This window comes from Mus caroli, unplaced genomic scaffold (genome assembly GCF_978045245.1).
Source record: "Mus caroli unplaced genomic scaffold, Mus_caroli_1 scaffold_1, whole genome shotgun sequence".
NCBI lineage: Eukaryota > Metazoa > Chordata > Mammalia > Rodentia > Muridae > Mus > Mus caroli.
This window is the reverse complement of record NW_028227256.1, coordinates 39,610,740-39,623,108: the sequence shown is the minus strand read 5'-3', so window position 1 is coordinate 39,623,108 and position 12,369 is coordinate 39,610,740. Positions and strand designations below refer to the sequence as shown.

Below are 12,369 nucleotides of genomic sequence, written 5' to 3'. Positions count from 1 at the left end.
TTTGTAAGTGGCTTCCTGAAGTCTTTGTTTTGAGACGAGGAGTCACTCCATGTTGCTGAGCGTGTCAGTGAATTCCTCTGACTATCGTACTGAGGAGATCCTCTCACCTCAGCCTCCACGTCCCTAGAAGTTGGTACCCTGAGTTGACAGCACCACATCTGACTTAAAAGAATAATTAATTTTTTAAAGCAATGGCGCCCTCCCATCTAGCAGAATGGATTGCATACAGTAGGTGTGCATAGCCTCCATTTTATATGCCATTGTAAGGATGAGTTCTGTTTGAAACCTACAGAGCAAAGCACAAGTATGTGGTTCAAACGTATGATCTGGCAGGGTGAGAACAGAAGGTACTGACTGAGGAGGTGTAAGTTACCATTTGCCAGACAATAGATGGAGAAAGGAGTAAGGAGGAGGGGGAAAGGGTCCAGGTGGAAAGGTTGATGACTTTGGGAGCATCGAGGGAACAAGGTAAGGTTAGAGACAAAATTAGGACTGGCAATTGGATGGTAGATCCAACAGGAAGGGGTGAACATAGAGATAGGAAGCTAAGAGTCTGGGAGGTATACAAGGCAGGCTACCCCTCAGAACCACGTGAGAAAGAAAGAGATGGAGAAAGAAAGAAGGAAAGGAGGGAGGGAGAGAGGAAGGAAGGAAGGAAGGAAGAGAGGGCATCTGTCAATATCTAGTCAATCCTGGTATGCTATGGGCAGTAGGAATGTTTATGGGCAGGAAGGTGGGGTTAGGGTAGAGCACAGTGATAAAGAATGCTTAGCAGGAACGAGACCCTGAGTATCATGTCAGCACACAAACAAATATCTCCTCAAATCCTACAATAACATCATCATCACCACCATCGTCATCATCATCACCACCACCACCATCGTCATCATCATCTCCACCATCATCGTCATCATCATCATCATCAGCTGCAGCAGCAGCAGCAGCAACAGCAGAAGTCCTAACAGGAAGTGAAGGTGACTGAAGGCAAACATGGTTCTCTGGCCAAAGTACACCTGTATTTTCTAGAAAGTGCTTAGAATAACATACCTAAGAAAGGTATGGAAAATAGATGGGTATTAAAGATACAGTTATATGTTTACAACCTCCGGCCATCAAAACCTTATTCATATGAAATAGCCTACGAGGCATTACAGTGCGGTTACCATGGGCTACATATTGTTTGCACTATCCCTCAATGTAGATATGTGCTATGCTTGTACACGGTGATCTCAAGAGCAAGATAATGTGGTAGGGCAGGGAGACACATCTACCTTTGCTTTTATTCACCATTTAGAGTGCTGTAACAATCTGTAGTACTTTCCTAATCTGAAAATAAAGGAGAAAAACAAGTTAAAGAATAAAAAAGATTTAAATCGGCTCCCATCCTTCGCTCTCAAGTGGAAATCAGTTAGGTAACAGGACTAAGTTCTGGGCTGTTACACAACCCCCGCTAACTAGGAATAGAGTCCCATGAACAACAAGAGAGTCGCGCCTGGCTCCACAGAATGCAGAGCTCACAGCCACCACACACATAGATAGCAAGGGGGCATTCGATGACCAGGTTAGTTGTATGTCCTCAGAGGCAGGATGTACCAACGTGTAGGCTATTTCAAAGGGATAAGAGCAAACTGTCCCTTTAGACTGTGTGTGTGTGTGTGTGTGTGTGTGTGTGTGTGTGTGTGTGTGGTGTGGAGGGGCATGGAGAAAGTTAACTGCAGAGAAAGAACTTGAGCTTGGAGAAGAGTAGCATCGGAGAACTTTCTTCTGATCCAGTTCCAGGGTGGCCAACGGTAGCGGGTGAAGTCAAGTACTGAGGGTTGTGTTGTTTATCTCGGATGTACTGTTTTAAGGCAACCCCCTTGGGATCTTAAAATCTGATTCGATTAGAGATGAGGTCTTGCTATGTTACCTAGGCTGAGACTGACAATCCTTTTGCTTCAGTATCTGCAATAGCTGGGATGATAGCATTCAGAACTCATGTAAGGCACAACTCATTCCCTAGAGACCAAGAGGGAACAGTGCAGAGATGACTGCTCTTCTCCCGAATTAAGAGAATGGATAGTTCACAAGGGACCAATAGAGGACTGTCTTTATTCACACTAGAGATAGCCCCCAAAGGAAATCCCTTGGGATGTGCTTGGAAAAATCCACACTTAGAAACCACAGCAGGTCTTTCTGAGTCAGGATTGGAGAGAAGGAGGCTATCAGGACACAGGAAGATCCAGGAAATGCAAGGGATGGGTGTTGTCTCTGGATGCCACATGGAGAGGTTCTCAGGTAGGGGACAAGTGACCTTCTACACAGTTTCTGCTCAAGCTCAAGAGTTTGAGTTTCATCCAGGGAACAAAGGTGTGCTTAGGATGGTGTGTTTTACTTTATTTCCAAACTTCAGCTGGCACATCTGCTGACAGAGAGATCCCTGCATTTTGGATCCTATTCCCATGGGGTGACCCAAGCACAGTGATGCGAACAGCGTAGTGTTTTGCCCTGTAGCTGAAGGTGGAAAGAGGAGATATGGGTAAGGCTTCCCCGTGTGAAAGACTTTCCTGTGTACTTCCCTTAATGAAGTACTTTCGCAGATGGGATCTGTCTCCTGCCCTTCTCAGCACCCAGCATAGTAGCCTGGGTAGCCATTCACATTTCTTCAGGTTGTTCATTGATGTATGAAATGGTCACAGGCACTCCTGAACTTTGTTTGTGTCTCAGTTCTGTTAAGCTCTCCCAGAATTGAGTCCTGGGGAAAGGCTTCCAGTAGCCACACTAGGAACTGTTTGGGCTCCTTCCCTTGACTTCAGAGGACCTGTCGGTGAGAAAGTCTGAAGTGAACAGAGAGGCATGTATGAAAAGCTATGACCTCTGCGATTACCACTCGCAGGCAGTCAGCTTGGAATGGTATATGCTCACTGGACAGACAGGAGGTCACCTTCTAATCTTCCTCTATGGCCTGCATATCCACAGCAGACTTTATTAGGTCTCCAAAGTTCTGATGTTGGGGCGCAGGTCAAGTGGGTCAATGGGAGTTTTATCCAACCCCCTATTCCAACACAAGTTTGAAGCTGTGACGATTTTGGATTGAGTTGCCTGTCCATAGATAACCATCATCTTGGAACATTCAGTGCTTTGTGACTTTGCCTAAGTAATTGCTATGGTCCCAAGAGTCACTTCTGAAGTTCTGAAGTGTGTCAGTATTTTGTGACACATACATGCTATGCAGACTAGCAAGTGTACAGATCTCCATCTATGTCTGTCTTTCCCGACAGGTTAGAGAAACCTCTAGGACAACCAACTTACTCAGTTTGATCATCCAAGTGTAGAGTGTAGTACCCTTTATCTGAGCTCAAATTAGAAGACCACACTCCAAGGGTCTGCTTCTCTGTCAGAATGCTAGGCTATGAACTTGGCATTTGAAATGGCATGTGAGTTTGAGGCAGACAGACAAGTGTTGGTTGTGGCACTGGGTGAATGGGTTCCTCTCTTTGCACTTCCTGTCCTAGGACTTTGGAGTAGAGTTCTCTTAAATACATCTTTCACATGAGGGTAATATCATCTACCCTGTATATAATGAAGGGTTAAACAGAATAATTATCACGCCTGGCATCCAAACGATGCCCGGTACTTACGCCAAAGGCCCCTTTACTCTTGATAACAGGGTTACTCCTTCTCTAAGTAGAACGTTTTCCAGGTAGCATCCTACCTACTTGCTGTTAACAGGACATTCAGAGGGATATGAAATTTCTCTGTTTAATTTGTGTTCTCACTTTAAAAATGTAGAGTGAAATCTTGTAGCACATCAAAACATTGAGCTTTAAAAAGTCTTTGTTGCCGGGCAGTGGTGGCGCACACCTTTAATCCCAGCATTTGGGAGGCAGAGGCAGGCAGATTTCCAAGTTCGAGGCCAGCCTGGTCTACAGAGTGAGTTCCAGGACAGCCAGAGCTACACAGAGAAACCCTGTCTCAAAACAAAAACAAAAACAAACAACAAACAAACAAACAAACAAACAAACAAAAAGACTTTGTTGAGCAACAATGCAAAGAATATTCTTAATGCATGTTCTTATAAATGAAGCATCACTCATCAAATATTTATATGTAGCAGCCAGAGAAGCTAGCACAGTGGTTAGCAGGGATATTCCCCACATGTAGCATGGGATGGCAGAGGCAGGGGAGATCCTTCAGTTTTGTGTCGTGGTAGTTTGGGCCTCCAGCATGAGCAATGAGTGGTATAGTTTCTGCTCTGGAACCTGTCAGAACTCCCATGCAGCTGATCCTTGTAGGAGACTCCCCTTGAAGTCCATGGGAGTTCTTTGAATGGAAGACATTCAAAGAAGATTCAGGCCTGATGTAATCTTGGCGTGAGGGACTGCTCACCCAAATATTAGCGTTTTAGCCTGGAAACTGGGTTTTGATCAGGAGATAAAAGATTCTTCCTTCCCCTCCGTAAGGCACACAGTACACCGACAACCCAAACCTCACTATGTGCACACCCAGGAGAGGACAAGCCTGCTAATTACTGAAGAGACCTAATTAAACCTCAGATAAGCACTGTCGAGCTTCACTTTTTACCTTAAACATATGAATAGGACAAACATTCCCAATTTCAGGGCAAGTTGCTAAATGAAAAACAAAACAACCCCCGCCCCCCAACAATGTTACTCTCTGGAAATATCACTCACATGATGTGGTAATTTAGAAAAATATATCTATTAGAGATAGTTAGAGATATATGTATTTTTTTTTGGGGGGGGGGTTGGAAAAGCTTCGTCGAGGCACAAAGCTGAAAATTGTAGACAGGTTAAGTAAATTAAATCACTCACTGTCTTTTTTCCCTTCCTCTTCAATGGCTTTAAAAGTTAAAGGTAATTTGCAAAGAAAATGCTCAGTTTGAATTGGTTTGTAATATCTGTTAATGATCTTGGAAAAAAAAATTCACGCACTCTCAGTTCTCTCCCCAAGGGAACTCCAGTGTGCTTTTGGGAAAAATTTCCAAAGTCTGAAATGTCATTAGCTAGTGATTTTCTTGAAGTAAAAAGCCAGGAAAAAAATGATATAAGGTATACAAGTGCACAGGACAATCCCTCTGGTGAATAATGTCTGCGTTTTTCATAATGTTTCACATGTAAAAATGCAGCAATTGAAAGCCAAGCTTCGAAACTCTAGAACTGCATGAGTTAGCTTGGTGTAGTCATCCCGTCTGTTTACTTCACACATATATTGCGTTCTTCCGTATATTTATAGATTGTTGTTGTAAAAACAGTAGTGTTAGGAACAATTTTGATTATGTTCCTTGCATTTACCTTTTAGAAACACAAGGTGTAGCCTAAATACAGACCTACAGGTGCTGCCTCCCCAGGTTAAAACAATAACTTGCTTCAGAGCATTCAGCCAGGTGCCTGGAGTGGAGGTGCGAACACTAGGCAGACTGGAGAGCTGTTGGGTATTAGGTAACCGTACTGTGAAACACTATATTAAGGGGGAAATATCCCGTGACCCCCGGCTGGTGGTGGGCTTTTGCCCGTATGCGCAGGAGGCTTTGTGATGCAGTGCTACCTCCGTGTAACTGCAGATTCCACCCTGGCTGCTGGAGTTGGGATGGGGGAGGAGTTGGATTTTACAAACTCTTGCTGTGTTGTCACCCAGACTCGGGCTTGTTCAGATATACATTGTATACATTGCATGAATCAGCGCTTTGTACATAGTCTCTATTTGTTGCTTTTTAAACTCATTTTGCACGCTAGCAAACCCTACATGATTGTTCTTAGTGTTTGTTTAAGTATAACAATTTTTTTTAATTTGAGAATTTCATGTATACATACAATATATTTTGATCATATTTATCCCCTACTTTTCTGCCTAACTCCTCCTACATCTGTCTATCCCTTTCAACTTCAAATCTTTTTTTAAAAAAAATAACCAACTGATTCACATTTGTGCTGTTTATATCCTTGTGGTGGTGGTGGTGGTGTGGTCTACTGGATGTTGGTTGGAGTAGGGTTGACTTATCTGGGATCACACCATTAAAGAAAACCAACTGTTCTTCCCTTACAAGCTGCAGACAGTCAATAGACACATGGTAGAATGTGAACTGGCTTGATCTCATGCAGGCAACCACTGTGCTGTGTGTGGCGTGGGGGCGTGGGGGACTCTGGTCATATCATGTCCACAAGCATTGTTTTGCTCTGGTTCCTTTTGACCTTGAGCTCTTAAAAGGTTCCTCTTTCCCTTTGCATGATGGTCTCTAAGCCTTCAGGAAAGGGTGTGATACCAATGTTTCACTGTAGCTGACCACTCCACTGATGTTAACCAATTTTAAGTTTCTGTATTAACTGCCATTATATTGTCCTTATCTTTCTTACATTGAATTTTTACTTCTTTCTCTTTCTTTTTCTCTTTCTGTTTCTCTCTCTCTTCTTAGTTCATTGTAAGACATTCTCTCCCTTTGAGTCTAGCTGGACTAAATCCATTCTTCCTGTTTTCTGTCTATTTTACACACACACATGTTGAGTGACATCATGAAGCAAAAAGAACATTTGGAATGTTTAAATTAGGGCTTCGTTGGAGTTCCACATATGGAAGATGTGAAGAGCGCAAATGTGGCATTCAACGCATTGATCCAGCATTAACACATTCCCTAACCACGCCCACCCATGACAGGAAAAGTAAGATCAATGACTGATATTCCCAATTGCTCCTATGATGAAATGCTATCTCCTTTTTCCTCAAAGGCATCCACATCCTAATTTTTGACACCATAGATTTGTTTTTCTTCTCCCCCTCTTTCTCTCTTTGAAGTTCATATAAGAGGAACCACACAGGAGATAGTCATTTAAAAAATTATTTTGCTATGTAAGATATTCTTAACATGGAATAGATATCATCCATGCTTGGCTTTCTCTCAATATTATGTTGGCTACAATTGTAGTTTTTTTTCTTACTTTGTCCACAAAATACCATATATTGCAAAAGCGTGACCATCTTATTTTTATGAATGCTTCAGTTGTTTTGAGTTCTAGACGATTTCAGAGAGCTCCCCTGTAGGCGTTCCTGAGCGCATCTTGCTGAGTGTGTGCATGCGTTATGCTTAGTCTATATTTTACACTGAACAGGAAATTGCTAAACTGTAGGACAGAGCTCTTCAATGTTCGTATATAACACTGAGTATGCATACCTTTCCAAAGAGACCGTGTCAGTCTTGAGGAGTGACCATGGCTGCTCCAAGGGAGGCTCTGTCCGCGCTTACTAAGTCATTCTGGCAGTGTGCAGTAGGCTGGCTTTTTGATCTTAGGTCTACTGGGCATTTGGTTGTTGTCTTTTCTTAGTATTCAAGTTGCCTGCTCTCTCTCTCTCTCTCTCTCTCTCTCTCTCTCTCTCTGTGCTCGCTACCACATGCATGTGGTAACTAGAGGAGAACATGAGGTGTCTTTAATATGTCTCTGCCTCATTCTTTTGAGATGGGTTGTCTCACTGAGCCTCAACCTCACTCTTTTGTCTAGGTTGTCTGGTCAGCATCTCTTGGAATCCACCCAACTTTGGCCCTACTGTACTGGGGCACAGGAGGCTGTATTTAGCCCTTAAGTGGGTGCTGAGGATTCAGAATCAAGTTTTTATGCTTGTGAGGCAAGTGGGCTTATCCACCCAGCCATTGCTCCAGCCCTGACTGCTTATTTTAATATTGAATTTTCATCTCTTCTTGCTGATTTGTATGAGATGTGCATGTAATTTACGTATGGATTTCTTATGGTTTCAAGTTTCAAGGGTTGAGAATGTTACAAGCCTTCTAAACTTGACTTTTCACTTTTTTTTACAGTTTCTGTGAATGGGTTCATTTCTTTAAGGTTGGTACCTTTGTTATCTGGAGAGTTTTTTCCTTATCTCCAGGCTATAAAAACATCTTAATGATGTTTTCTAGTAAGTTTGCCATTTCACTTTTTATATTTAAATACACAGTCTACATGGCCTTCATTTCCCCTCTGCCTCTTTTCGTTCCTTTCTCTAATTTCTGTATTTTCCCTGTCTGGTATTTCTTTCTTGTGACCAGGACTGAACCCCAAAGATTCCGTGAATGCCAAATGTTCTACACCACAGGGCTGTCTTCCTGGCCGATGGCACTGATCAAGGTAGCCCTTCTGTTGTGTCTGCTTCTGCACTGATCACAGGAAAGACCTCTTTCTCCAGTGCTCTGCATTGACATTGTTACCATAATTTAAATATTCCCTTCGTGCACACTGATGGTATGTCCTTTCCTCTTTATTCCGCCTGTGTGACAAGTTGTTCAGCGGGTTTCACTCACACTTTCACCATTTCATACACATACACAACGGCTTTTAGTCGTTTGCACACTCCGTTCCTGCCCTCTTCCACAGGAACTCTTCTTCTACCCAACACGGTCCCTGCCTGCTTTCCTCTCTTGTTTTCCAATAGGTTTTTGAATGTTAACCAACCTTGTATTTTGGATTACACCCAATTTGGATGTGAAGGTTTTATTTTACATCCCGTTGCATATGTTTTCTTCATTTTGGCAATATGCACTCTTATAACGATGTCTGTGAATTAGGTGTGACTACAAGTTTCGGTAATGTCCTCGTCTGTCACGTCATCAAGTTCAGATTCTAAAGATTGAGAAGAGATATATTTTCTTCAGATTTCGGTCAAAGGGAACACCCCGGAAGTAAGTCTAGGGAACACACCGGAAGTCTAGTTCAGCAGAGCAATCTAAGAGCATACTCTGAGCACTCGCCACAGCTTTCCCTCCTTTCAACCTTCTGTGTATTTTAACTTAGACTTGAAGTGGGAAGCTGGCTCTGTATGAGGTTTGCAGAGGAAAGTAACTATAACTGGACTGTTTGCCGAGTTTCCAAACGCCGTTCAACAGTATGCGCTTATGTCAGAGGCTGGGGTTAGTTACTCTGTTTTGATTTTGGAAGCCACGAGCCATGGCCATGTAGGTTTAAAAGAAAACCTACGATAGGAGAAACCTCCCAGGACAAGAGATGAACAGTCAGCCAAAACATGGTCCTCATGGTGAATCTTCAAAGCTGTTTTTTTATCTCTGACTCTGACGCTTCAGACACCGCTCCTGAGAAATAATTTTAAAAACAGGCTCCAGTCCTATGCTGTATAGGACCCTCCTTTCTTGGTTGGTGTCACCCTAGTGCAGGGCCAGCCTGTTATCACCAATAGGCTGGATTCTGTCCTGGCCAGCTGACCACATTAACCCCTGGCTGAAAATCCTGAGCTGGTTTTGTATTGTTTTGCAATGTGAATGTAAGCCTGGCACAGGTTCGTTCACCTATGACCTGCAATTTTTTTTCTGTGTAGGCTGCTTTAGCACCTCCAATCCTTAGACTAGAGCATTTCTTGTTTTGTGCTGTTGAGGATCAAACCAGAACCTTGTCCCTGCCAGGCAAGTTCTCTGCCTCACCGCCTCACTCTTGGCCATGGACTGGATAGTTTATAAATACAAGAAAGGTACTTATTGCTCATAGTTTTAGAAGTGGGGAAAGTCTGAAGTGCCAACAGCTGCAGTGTCCAGTTAGGGCCTTATAAATGGTGTCTTGGCTGCATTCTTGCATCGTGGAAGATGTAGAGAGCCAGTTTGTACCTTTTTTTTGTTTGTTTGTTTGCTTATTTGGAAATGAGGGCACTATTCTCATTCAAGAAGGTATAGGAGACCTTTAACCAAAGGCCCCACCTCTTAACATTGTCACAGTCTGTATTGGCCAAACCAGTCTGCTAAATAGTTTTTATTCACACAACCTAGAGTAACCTGAGAGAGGGAACTGAATAATCGCTGCAATCGTGTTGGTATATATGGCCATATCTGTGAGAGATTATTTCAATTGACAGTTGTGGGAAGGTCCAGCCCACTGTGGCTTGCCCCCTTCCCTAGGCAGATGGGCCTTGGCTGTATAAGAAAGCCAGCTACACATGAGGCTGAGCAGCAGCCCAGTAAGCAGCATTCTTCCACAGTTTCTGCTTCAGTTCTTGCCTGGCTTCCCTCAGTGATGGACCTGCACATGTAAGGGGAAATAAACCCTTTCCTCCCCTAAGTTGCTTTTGATCAGTGGTGTTTATTTATTTTTATTTTTAATTTATTTATATCCATTTTATGTGCATCAGTGTTTTGCCTACATGCATGTCTGTGTGAGGGTTTCAGATCTTGGAGTTATGGACAGTTGTGAGCAGCTGTGTGGATGCTGGGATTTGAATCTGAGTTGTCTGGAAGAGCAGTCGTGCTCTCAACTGTTGGACCATCTCTTCAGCCCCAGTCATGCTATTTATTACAGCCACAGAAACCAAATCTGAACAGCTACCTTGTGGTTTTCAGTGAGAGGTTAACATGGTCAGATTTCCACTTAAGAGTCAACAGTTGAATGCCTGAGAAAGAGTGGATCAGCATCCAGACCGTGTACTGGGATAAAGCAGGAACCTGAGAAGACACCAATATTCAAACTACAGCACCTGGCTGTGCCTTGGCTCTCCAGCTTGCTTTCTTGGCTACTTTAGTCTCTGGTTGTTTATTCTTATTCTACTCTGGCTGTGTCTACTGATAGCTGTCTGTGAACCAGGGTTCTAAGTGTCTCAGCTTCTGTTCATGCTGATCTTTCTACCTACAACAAACCATCTATACATTTTCCACTCTTGAATAATAAATAAACTTAGGCTAGGTAGCCTTGTCTCCATCCAGCTGGGGCTGCTGGCTCTTAGTTCTGCCCACGATTTGTCTGTGAGAGTAGACAGATGTGGAATTGCTTGTGGCTGAGTGCTGGCCCCAGTGATCTGGATGGATCTGGAATTTTCTGTGTGTTTGTGTGTGGGAGGGGGTGGGTGCTCAACTAACATTTACAGATACACACAGCACAGACCACAGCAGCCAGCTGTCAGCTCTGGGTTTCATTTTGTTTCTTTGTATAAGACTGGGATGGAAGTAAGAGGTCTACCTGCACAATCAGCCTGAAGGATGGAGGCCAAGGCTGGGGGCAGGGGTCTGTAATTCTGTATCTCAGCGCTCTCCCCGTGTAACAAAGTGCAGTCCAGTTATTAAAATCTTCTTATGATGGATGCCACCATTTACTGAATAGATTAGCAACAGGGTTCTTCTGTGAGGGTAGATTTCTCCTGAGCAATTTAAAAATTCAAACAAAAAAAAAAAAGAGTCCTGCTTAAAAGGCAAATTGAACAAGATCCTGCCCCTGTCTCTTATTAATAAAAGAGTTTACACAGAAACTCTTTAAGAGGGTATGTGAGGGATTCACAAGGATCATTAAAGTCTACTAGACATTCACTTTCACTGTGTAAAATTGGCCGTGTCCTCAAGATGGTATCACATAAAAATGGGCTTTCTGAGGCTCTTCTCTGTGAATGGGCTCTGGCTGCACAGTGGGGCATTCATTTTATTTGGCCCATTTATTGCAAGTACATTCTAAATTTGGCCTTAATTATTTTTCCTTTCACAAAAAATATTTTGTGGGATCTTTTTGAACCCTGACTACTTCCTTCTTGCCCCTTAAAACAGAAGCCAGGAGTGTTATTTTTGTTCTCTTCTAATTAAAATAATTGCTTGGTTCCTTTTAACTAGCTTCATGCAGTTATTAGCCTAATACATGGATGGGTGCCATGGGGTGCTTGAGGAACGACATGAAAAGTGATCACGCAGCTTCACACGAGAAAGAATCCGTGGTGCCAAGGGGAATGATTTTCTTTCAGAAGGCGTTTCAGAAGGGCCTTTCGTAAACCTGCCCTCCCACAACCGCATTGAAGACTGTTCAATGAAAGAATAGTTCTGTCTCTTTCTGGAGGTGTACAGCCAACACAGTCCGATGTGAAGAGGACCACTTGATATGCTGAGCACAGCACAAAGACCTGGGTCTGGCTTTAATCTCTGCCCCTGCTTTGTCTTTCAGAATAACTGCCATGGAAGGATGCTCCTCCTGCCAATTGGCACTTATCAATGACATCGAGGGAGAGGGACAGAGTGCCTAGGTATGAGCCTTCATCAAGTAGTATGAAGGCCCTACCCCAACAGAAAGTGCTGATGTGAAGAAGTGATGCTTTGGACAAGACTTTTCCTCCAAGTTGGTCCTATCCAGAGGTTGGCAAACAGGGTCCCTGGACATCATCCCTGTTGTGTACTATTATGAATAAAGTTCTATAGGACACAGACCTGCCTACTGTTTTCTGTTTTGTTTATAGTGTTAGTGTATTTACATAGCACCGAATGGCTGTGGCAGAGACTGTATAGTCTAAGAAGCCTCGCTGTTCTGTACAGAGAAAGTTTAGATCCTGATATCTGTCATTTAGTTCAGTATGTATCTATTAAACACCACTGAAGACATAGATACATGTGTAGCAATTTCCCTTTGTTCTCCCCCC

The 12,369-nt window shown here is 43.1% G+C and overlaps 1 long non-coding RNA gene across 1 annotated transcript in view; it reads left to right on the top strand.

Moving 5' to 3' along the window:
- LOC110290046 (uncharacterized) overlaps positions 1 to 12,140 on the top strand; it is a 44,066-nt gene extending 31,926 nt beyond the window's left edge. Inside the window, exon 3 of the long non-coding RNA XR_003837369.2 lies at positions 11,901 to 12,140. This is a non-coding gene — a long non-coding RNA (uncharacterized LOC110290046). The remainder of the gene's footprint in view (positions 1 to 11,900) is intronic.
- The last annotated feature ends 229 nt before the right edge of the window (positions 12,141 to 12,369 follow it).